Here is an 8880-nt window from a genome sequence, read left to right on the forward strand (position 1 = left end):
TGCGTACATATTTTTTGAAAACTAAAAATTTACAAACTATGACCAATTTGTAGAGAAAAACTATTTATATCTACAATATCACATATATAAAACATGAAACTACGCCTATAATTATTTTAATAATATATATTTGACAGTCTAGATGTAAACATTTTCTTCACAAATAAATGTTCGTGAGGTTTAACTTTTTTACATATCTATATGCAGTATGTTTTTTTGAGAGAGATATATGCATACAAACAATATTACGATAAATATACCAAATCAATATAAATATACTCATCATTAGACATATTTTCATAATGTATTTATTCAATATTATAGTTGTTGATATTTTTTTCTATATATTTGGCTATGGAGGGAGTATAGTTTTACCTGTCATTGTCGTGCCCTATGTAATCAAGCACGGACTACTACACAAAACATATTTTCTATCAACGACCATCCAGCTATGCATTTCTATTTATATACAAGCTTAACATTATTAATCTGACATTTGGGATCCTTGCAATTACTTTATTTTCTATTTGCCTCTCGTTTTTATCTTCCCCATTTTTAAAAAGTTTTTACAAAAATACAAAAATATTTTCCGTTTGCCTTTTTGCTTGTTTGTTGTCTTTGCTTGAGTTGCCATGTGCCTTCTATTTGCTTGCATCTTCGCTTGCTGAAAACCTATTTTTATGGATCCTCACTCATTTGCTAATGTTTTAAAAAGATCCAATTATGATGAACCAATTGCTAGTGAATTGAGTTCACTAGATTATCTTTATGAAGTTTTGCTTGAGATTCGTGAATCTGAAATTTTTGATGAAGTGTTAAAAGAAGAAATTTATGAAGTGGTTCACGTTATCTCCTTAAATGAAAATGATGATCGCAATGATGTTATTATAAACTCTATTAATGTCAATTGTCGGTGTACAAAAATAGGGGCATTTCTGTACCCCTTTACTTATGCACGGGCAGTCGTAGCCACACCTGCGGCCATGCTTGGCGGGGCAGAGGAAGGAAAGGTACGAGGCTTCCAAGGCAGCACTCAAGCCAAAGGCATGAAGATCAAAGGGACAAGATGGACCTCCCCCGGAAACACTCTTGCCGGGAGGGCCTACGTAGCCCCAGCAAGAGCCTTGCTGGGGCGACTTGCCCAGCACCAGCAAGGACGCCACCCTTGAGCCTGAGAGTTCTGACACCATCGACAACGTCGAGACCAAGACTCAGGGGCGCCTGCGTGGTGGCATGATGTAGGGTAGGAACCCTATAGCCTGATCTTTCATGAAAGGAGCGAATCCCGCGATGAACACGAAGAACACGAGGGAAACGAGGGGAAAATCACGAGGGGAACACAAGAGAACACTCAAACCAACAAGAATGATAACACATGTGCTAGATCCTCGAAACACAAAGAGAGATACAAGATCCAAAGTCAACAACGGACGATACACGGTAACCGGTTCTTCTCCGTGAGGAGGTCTTGATGGGGCCACCCAAGAGGGGGTCTTGAATCCAAGGGGATCTTCTCCGTAGAGGGGCCGCGGTCTCTCTCGTGGAGTAGATCCGTAATGGATGAGCGTAGCTCTATCTCTCAAATGAGCTATCACAACGCTACCCTAGAAAGGAGGAGGGAGAGGTCTATTTATAGTCTTAGTGCAAATGGGGGGGGGGGGGGAAGTGAAGGGGTACATGGGCCTCAGCCTGCAACTGGACAAAGCCAGGTACCGGACGTCCGCTGGGGACCGGTCGTCCGGTGTCTCGTGGGCAGCCGGACGTCTGGTAGGGGTCGGTCGTCCGCTCGATCTGGCTCGAATGCTGGTGTAGCGGATTTCCGGTCTGGACCAGTCGTCCGGTAGCCGGTCGTCCGGTGGCGTTGGACGTCTGCTCGTTTGGCTCGGGTATAGGGACACCGGTTGTCCGGTCTGGACCGGTCATCCGGTGGATCTTCAGGCGCCGGACGTCCGGATCCGACCGGTCGTCCGGTGGCTGGAGCTTCTTCGACAGCTCTTCTTCTTGCGTCTTCTCTTCTAGACTTCCCTCGCGGATGGTGTAGGTGATCCTTGGCGCTTGCACTCCTCCTCGTCATCCGTGAAGCTCTGACAATACCTATGCATGCACGATGGAGGGTCAAGTAGTATACCATCCTCGAAGGGGTCAAGTGAGCACGTGTAAAGGAGAGGATTAACCTTTATGTATGTGAAGTAGATGTCGCACGTGTCACTTGCCGAATGAACTCTTGACATGGTGATGTCCATAGGATGCTCCGCATCATCCCCTCCCCCTTGGGAAAGATCCGACCTCGGATCAAAATCCAAATCACCATGGGAAAGAGATGGCATCGCCGTGTAGTAGTGGTCGATCACCAAGTTCTCGTCATCTTGAAGCTTGAAATGGGCACTCTTCAATGTCGCACCGTCTCGTGAGTCCTTCAAAAGGAGCAAGGAGAACAAACACTTGGAAAAACAAATGCGGTTAGCGTTAGTGCAAAACCAAGCATTCAAGAGGTGATTCACCCAACAAGTGTTGTCATCAAGCATAGCATATGGTGGGACAAAGGATTGTGACATGGCTTGTAAGCACATAAATTGAGCACAAAGAAGGACATCATGGAAACAAGCATGTGAATGTGAGGTAGTGATGCAAATATGTGTGACAAGAGAAGAAGCATCTACCTCAAGTTCATAGCAAGAATTCACAAATTGCTCAATGTAAGGTCGATGGTAGGCATATGAATCATTCACAACACTAAGTAAAATGAAGTGTCTAAACACATGGGTCAAGTGCAAGACAATCCAAGCATAACGTGCATGGGGTGTTGTGACGCCCCGAGACCGATGCTCGAGAAGACTTCCATATATTCCTGGTTTCGCCGTGTGTTTCATTTGTGCTTGCCCTTTTATTTTGCATTGCATCATGTCATCAAGCCATCATATCATTAATTTTATAACTCTTCTAAATAAATTGTGTGGATCTTCGATCCATTTAAATCGAGGGAGTTCACATGGTGAAATTCTCTTTATAACATATAAAAGTCTCCTACTATTATTAGGGAGCTATATTAAAAAATCCATTGTTTTGGAATTCACCTTAACACACTTGCAAAACCCCAATGCCTTTGTTATCACAACTTTTGGCCTCTAACTTTGCTATATATCCTTTCTCTATTTTTCTGGAGCTCCACCGAGATTCTCAATCGTTTCTGGACCGTCCTAGCACCCACTTTCTATTAGAACCCATTTGAATTAAATTCAAATGAGTGTGAACCTAGTTTTCCCAAACCTCTTCCAACCATTTTTGTTAAATCCTTCATTTTTTCTTGGTCCAAGGAAAATATCCCTGTTGGTCTAAGTCCTTTTCTAATTCTCTCTTTCTGTTATCCGAAGTTCTCTTTATTTTTATTTTTTTATTGGGAGCCCAATTTAGACTTCCAGGCTGGCCCTCTCCTTCTCTCTTCCTAGTCTTCCTTTTAGCCCAGCCCAACAAGGCCAACCCTTGACCTTTTGGCCCAAGGCCCGTATCCCTCCTAACCCTAGGCGCTTCTGGACTCTCTCCCTCGCGCCGCCAGAGTTAGCGAGCGCCACGGCCTCGCTCGACCCCTTCCTCTCGTCGTGATCCTTCTCTCTCTCTCTCTCTCTCTCTCTCTCTCTCTCCCACGCCCGATCCCTGTCGCGCACCTCTCCCTTCGCTCTTTCCCTCGCGCCGCCACCACGCATCACACGCATCGCACCAGGGAGAGGAGATCCCCACGCTCCTTCCTCCTCTTGCTCGCTACCTCCTCCCTCACCTGCGGCCTCCTCCTCGTCGCCCCGCGCCTCCCCGAGAGCCACCACCGCCTCAACTAGCGCCGCCCCTCCGCCGTCCGCTTCCGGCGTCTCCGACCCTCCTCTGCATTGACCTCCCCTGCGCCAAGCCCCGCTACCAGCCTGCTACCTCGCCTCCCCAACCCGAGCTGGCCCGGATCCGGCCATCTTCGACACCTTGGGTCGCTGGCCATGGACGCCTCTGTTCCATCGCCGGACGGCTGCTTCTCCGCGCGCCTCTGTTCGTCGTCGTTGTCACCACAAGCCCGGTGACCGCTTCCTGCCGCTGACCACCACCATCGCCTCCTTGCTGCTGCCTTGCTGCTGCGTCGTTCGCAAGTCCCGCTGGAGGCCACACGCGAGCCCGCGTTGACTTCCCCTGCTCCACCACCATCAGCGCCCGGCAACACCTCCTCTGTTCGTGACTCGTGCTGCTGCTGCTCGCCTTGCCACTGCCATGGCCTCTCACTTGTAGCCCCTCGCCAAGCATGCTACGTGATGCTGCCCCTTTTGTTGTTGACAAGGCCACTAAATCCAAGGACACAAGACCGCCTCGGTGGATTCCTTTCGACAAGTACCACGACGACCGTCGAGACCGCCAAGTTCCACTACAGATGAACGTTTTGGAATCGCCAAGTCAGACTACAACGCGAAGACCATGTACAACTACTGACACCCGTGGATTTCACCAAGTACCTATACCGACGACCGAGACCCTGGTTTCGACAAGTCCCTCACGGCGACCCTGAACATCTCCAAACCGTGTACTACTACCGCCGCTGTAATTTTGATGAGAAACGTGTACCACTACCGTCGTGAGTACCTCTACCATTGGCATGTACCCCTACTTCCACTACCGTCACGAGAACAACTACTTCCTCTACGAACTCGAACCGCTCGAGAATGCTTCCTTGGAAGGTATAACCACCGAGACGACGCCCGTGAACGAATGTTGTATGTTGTATGTGATGCCCATGTGTTGCTCCGTGTCCGAGTTGTTTGTTGCACGTAGCCCCACTTTTGCCTTGCCACCGTCATGTGGGAACCCGGAAACCGGGATCACCCCACCATCTTGCTTTACTCGCTCACACCCTATATTTCCACCGGCATCTCAATCGAGTTACCGGAACCGGATCGTCGTCGTGGCACCCCTTTTCTTTCCACCATGGTGACAAATGCTTCATAATATGCTCTTGTTAACATTTTCATAAAAACCTGCATAAACTTGCAATGTAATCCGCATCATGATAACAACAATTAAAATGCTTAAATTGTTGTTTGCTTTTAAATTACTAATGCATATGGGGTTTTACCGGGTTTGTTGTTTGTTATATCCGGCCCCATTTAAATTGTTTAGATGGTATAGTTTTTGTTATGCTTCACCTCTTGCCATGTTAACCAACCTTTAATATTGTTGAGTACCTAACCGGGAGTGAACTAAATAATTAATGTGGTGTTCCGTTAATATGCAACTCGTTGCATATTGAGCTCCACTTAACTTGTAATTTTTTTTGTGCCCCTTGCCATCACATGCCTCATTAAACCGGACATGCATCATACTTGGTTGTGCATCATGTCATGCTTATGTGGTGGTTGTTTACTATGTTGTTTGCTTCTTTCCGGGTTGTTTCCCTCGTTAGCTTCGGCTCCGTTCCGGAGTTGTGAGGATCCGTTCGACTACGTACATTTGTCTTCTTCATGGACTCGTTCTTCTTCCTTGCGGGATTTCAGGCAAGATGATCATACCCTCGAAATCACTTCTATCTTTGCTTGCTAGTTGCTCGCTCTTTGCTATGCGTATGCTACGATACCTACCACTTGCTTATCATGCCTCCCACATTGTTGAACCAAGCCTCTAACCCACCTTGTCCTAGCAAACCGTTGATTGGCTATGTTACTGCTTTGCTCAGCCCCTCTTATAGCATTGTTAGTTGCAGGTGAAGATTGAAGTTTGTTCCTTGTTGGGACATGGAGATGTTGTTCCTTGTTGGAACATGTTTACTTGTTGGGATATCACAATATATCTTATTTAATTAATGCATCTATATACTTGGTAAAGGGTGGAAGGCTCGGCCTTATGCCTGGTGTTTTGTTCCACTCTTGCCGCCCTAGTTTCCGTCATATCGGTGTTATGTTCCCGGATTTTGCGTTCCTTACGCGGTTGGGTAATAATGGGAACCCCTTGATAGTTCGCCTCGAATAAAACTCCTCCAGCAATGCCCAACCTTGGTTTTACCATTTGCCACCTAGCCTTTTCTTTCCCTTGGGTTCTGCAGACTCAAGGGTCATCATTATTTTAACCCCCCCGGGCCAGTGCTCCTCTGAGTGTTGGTCCAAACTATCAGCCGCCGGTGGCCACCAGGGGCAACTCTGGGCTGGCCTACCGGAAGTTTGGACAATCTGAGTGTGCCCTGAGAACGAGATATGTGCAGCTCCTATTGGGATTTTTCGGCACATTCGGGCGGTGTTGCTGGATTTGTTTTACCTTGTCGAAGTTGTCTTGTAGAACCGAGATACCGAGTCTGATCGGAATGTCTCGGGAGAAGGTATATCCTTCGTTGACTGTGAGAGCTTGTGATGGGCTAAGTTGGGACTCCCCTGCAGGGATTTGAACTTTCGAAAGCCATGCCCGCGGTTATGGGCAGATGGGAATTTGTTAACGTCCGGTTGTAGAAAACCTGAAGTTGACCTTAATTAAAATGCATCAACCGCGTGTGTTACCGTGATGGTCTCTTTCCGGCGGATTCCGGGAAGTGAACACGGTATTGGGGTAATGCTTGACGTAGTTTGTTTTAGGATCACTTCTTGATCATACTTTTATCGACCGTACTTTGCCTTCTCTTCTTGCTCTCATTTGCGTATGTTAGCCACCATACATGCTAGTCGCTTGCTGCAGCTCCACCTCATACCTTTACCTTACCCATAAGCTTAAATAGTCTTGATCGCGAGGGTGCGAGATTGCTGAGTCCCTGTGACTCACAGATACTTCCAAAACCAGCTTGCAGGTGCCGATGAGTCCGTGCAGATGACGCAACCAAGCTCAAGGAGGAGCTCGATGAAGATCTTGTTCTTTGTGTTGTTTCGTTCTAGTTGATCAGTAGTGGAGCCCAGTTGGGGTCAATCGGGGACATTGTCGCATTTGGGGTTCTTCTTTTATTTTGGTTCCGTAGCCGGACCTTGATTGTTTTTGGATGTTGTAATGCTTTATTCATGTAATTGTGTGAAGTGGCGATTGTAAGCCAACTATGTATCTTTTCCCTTATTCTATTACATGGGTTGTTTGCGAAGATTACCTCACTTGCGACATTGCTTTCAATGCGGTTATGCCTCTAAGTCGTGCTTCGACACGTGGGAGATATAGCCGCATCGAGGGCGTTACAAGTTGGTAATAAGAGCCTTCTCCGACCTTAGGAGCCCCATTGCTTGATCGAATTAGCGGACGAGTTGGGTCTAGAAAAATGTTTTGAGTCATTTAGGAATTATATATCGGAGAGTTTAGGAATTCTTTTTACTCCCTAGTCCCTTCATCGCTCTGGTGAGGCATCCTGACGTAGAGTTTTGACTCTTCTCTTCTCAAATTCCACTAAATTGTTTTAGGATCACGCGGGTATCTTGGAATCGTTCTGATGGTTTTGTGACGAGAACATTGTTCTTGGTGCCTCCTGTCATTTAGGGGTTATGGCAGTGTCCCGGGGAGTTGAGCTCTGAGGTGTTGTCGTCACAATTTTATCGTTGCAGTTCTGGAATACCTGAGTTTAGTTCGCCGACATCAAAAATCTCTTTTATGCAGTTGTTGGTGAGATAACCTCGATGCCACCCAGTACTGGGGCGGGAGTTCGGGAGTATTGCCATAACTCATATAACGGATGCTTTTCGAAGGTTGAGGTAGACGATTTTCGAAGGTTTCTTGGTTATGTGTTGAAGGATGGATACAGCTGGATGTAGGATTTGCTAGTTTTGGGTGAGATATTATGCTTCCCCTGTATCCCCAACACCTGATTGCATAACCGGAAAGTTTCAGGAGTTTATAAGTGGGAATTCAAGTAGTTCTTAGGATATCTTTCCGACAGATGTATGATATGAAATTGGGGTTCGACGTCTAGTGGTCCGCCTATTCACGGTTGGTTTTACAGTGGTCTCGTTGTGTCTTAAAGAGTCCTTGGCTATGCCGACTCGGGGACGCTTCGTATGTCATGTGCATTGCCTTGTACATGATGGTGCTGTACGATCGAGCCCGTGTAGGCCCCACCACGAAAACTTCGGACGAAATCTCTATCATATGTTTGCTCCAGCTTATTTTGCAAGCCAATCCTTTGTGTTGTTTTCAGTTGTGGTATTCGAGTTGCTTCAATGTCAAATGTTGATTCCATACCTTTTCTAAGCGGTGTTCTCATGTTCCTATGAGAATACTAATCCTTCTTGATCATCGAGATTGTCTCGTCAATCCTTTTTCACCGGCGTGTTTCTCTTCAAGTGGATCCGATCTTTTCAACATCCGCAAGATCAAGTATCAGTTCTTCTCAACGGTGTTTGTTTCATCTGTTCCAAGTTGTCTTTGTTTTCCCGCCCACCCACCCTTTTTCTTCGACGACTCAGATTTCTTAATCTAGTATCATCTTATTGATGAGAAGCCTCTCCATTATTTTTCCTTCATGTTCTTATCCGGTGATTCTCATGAAGATCCTAACGGAGCTTCAAGTTCATCATTATTTGCTCTTTTCTTCTCCGGTGGACTGAACTCAAGCTTTCGTGTTGATCATATCCTTTTCCTCGTTCCGGTGCACCTCATAATAATTCACTTCTCGCTATTCATTTGTTCTGGAGTGCTCAAGATATCTCGAAGATTCGTGTTTCCACTCTGCTTTCATTTAAACTCTTTTGAGGATGTTATCTCTTTCAAGTCATTTAATTCAACCGGTGCAATATCTTTCAAGTAATCATTCCAATGGTGTTTATTTTGAGTGGGCTCTAACCCACAGGTCTTTTCCCACGATCTTACCTGACTCTTCTAATCTTCCGGAGTTATTCTCAAATTCTTTTCTAAAGTTTGACGTAAGAATGAATTATCATCAGTCAAATGTCTTTCTCCAAG

The sequence above is a fragment of the Triticum urartu genome, chromosome 2A (genome assembly GCF_056163025.1).
Source record: "Triticum urartu cultivar PI428250 chromosome 2A, HENAU_Tu73, whole genome shotgun sequence".
Classification (NCBI taxonomy): Eukaryota; Viridiplantae; Streptophyta; class Magnoliopsida; order Poales; family Poaceae; genus Triticum; species Triticum urartu.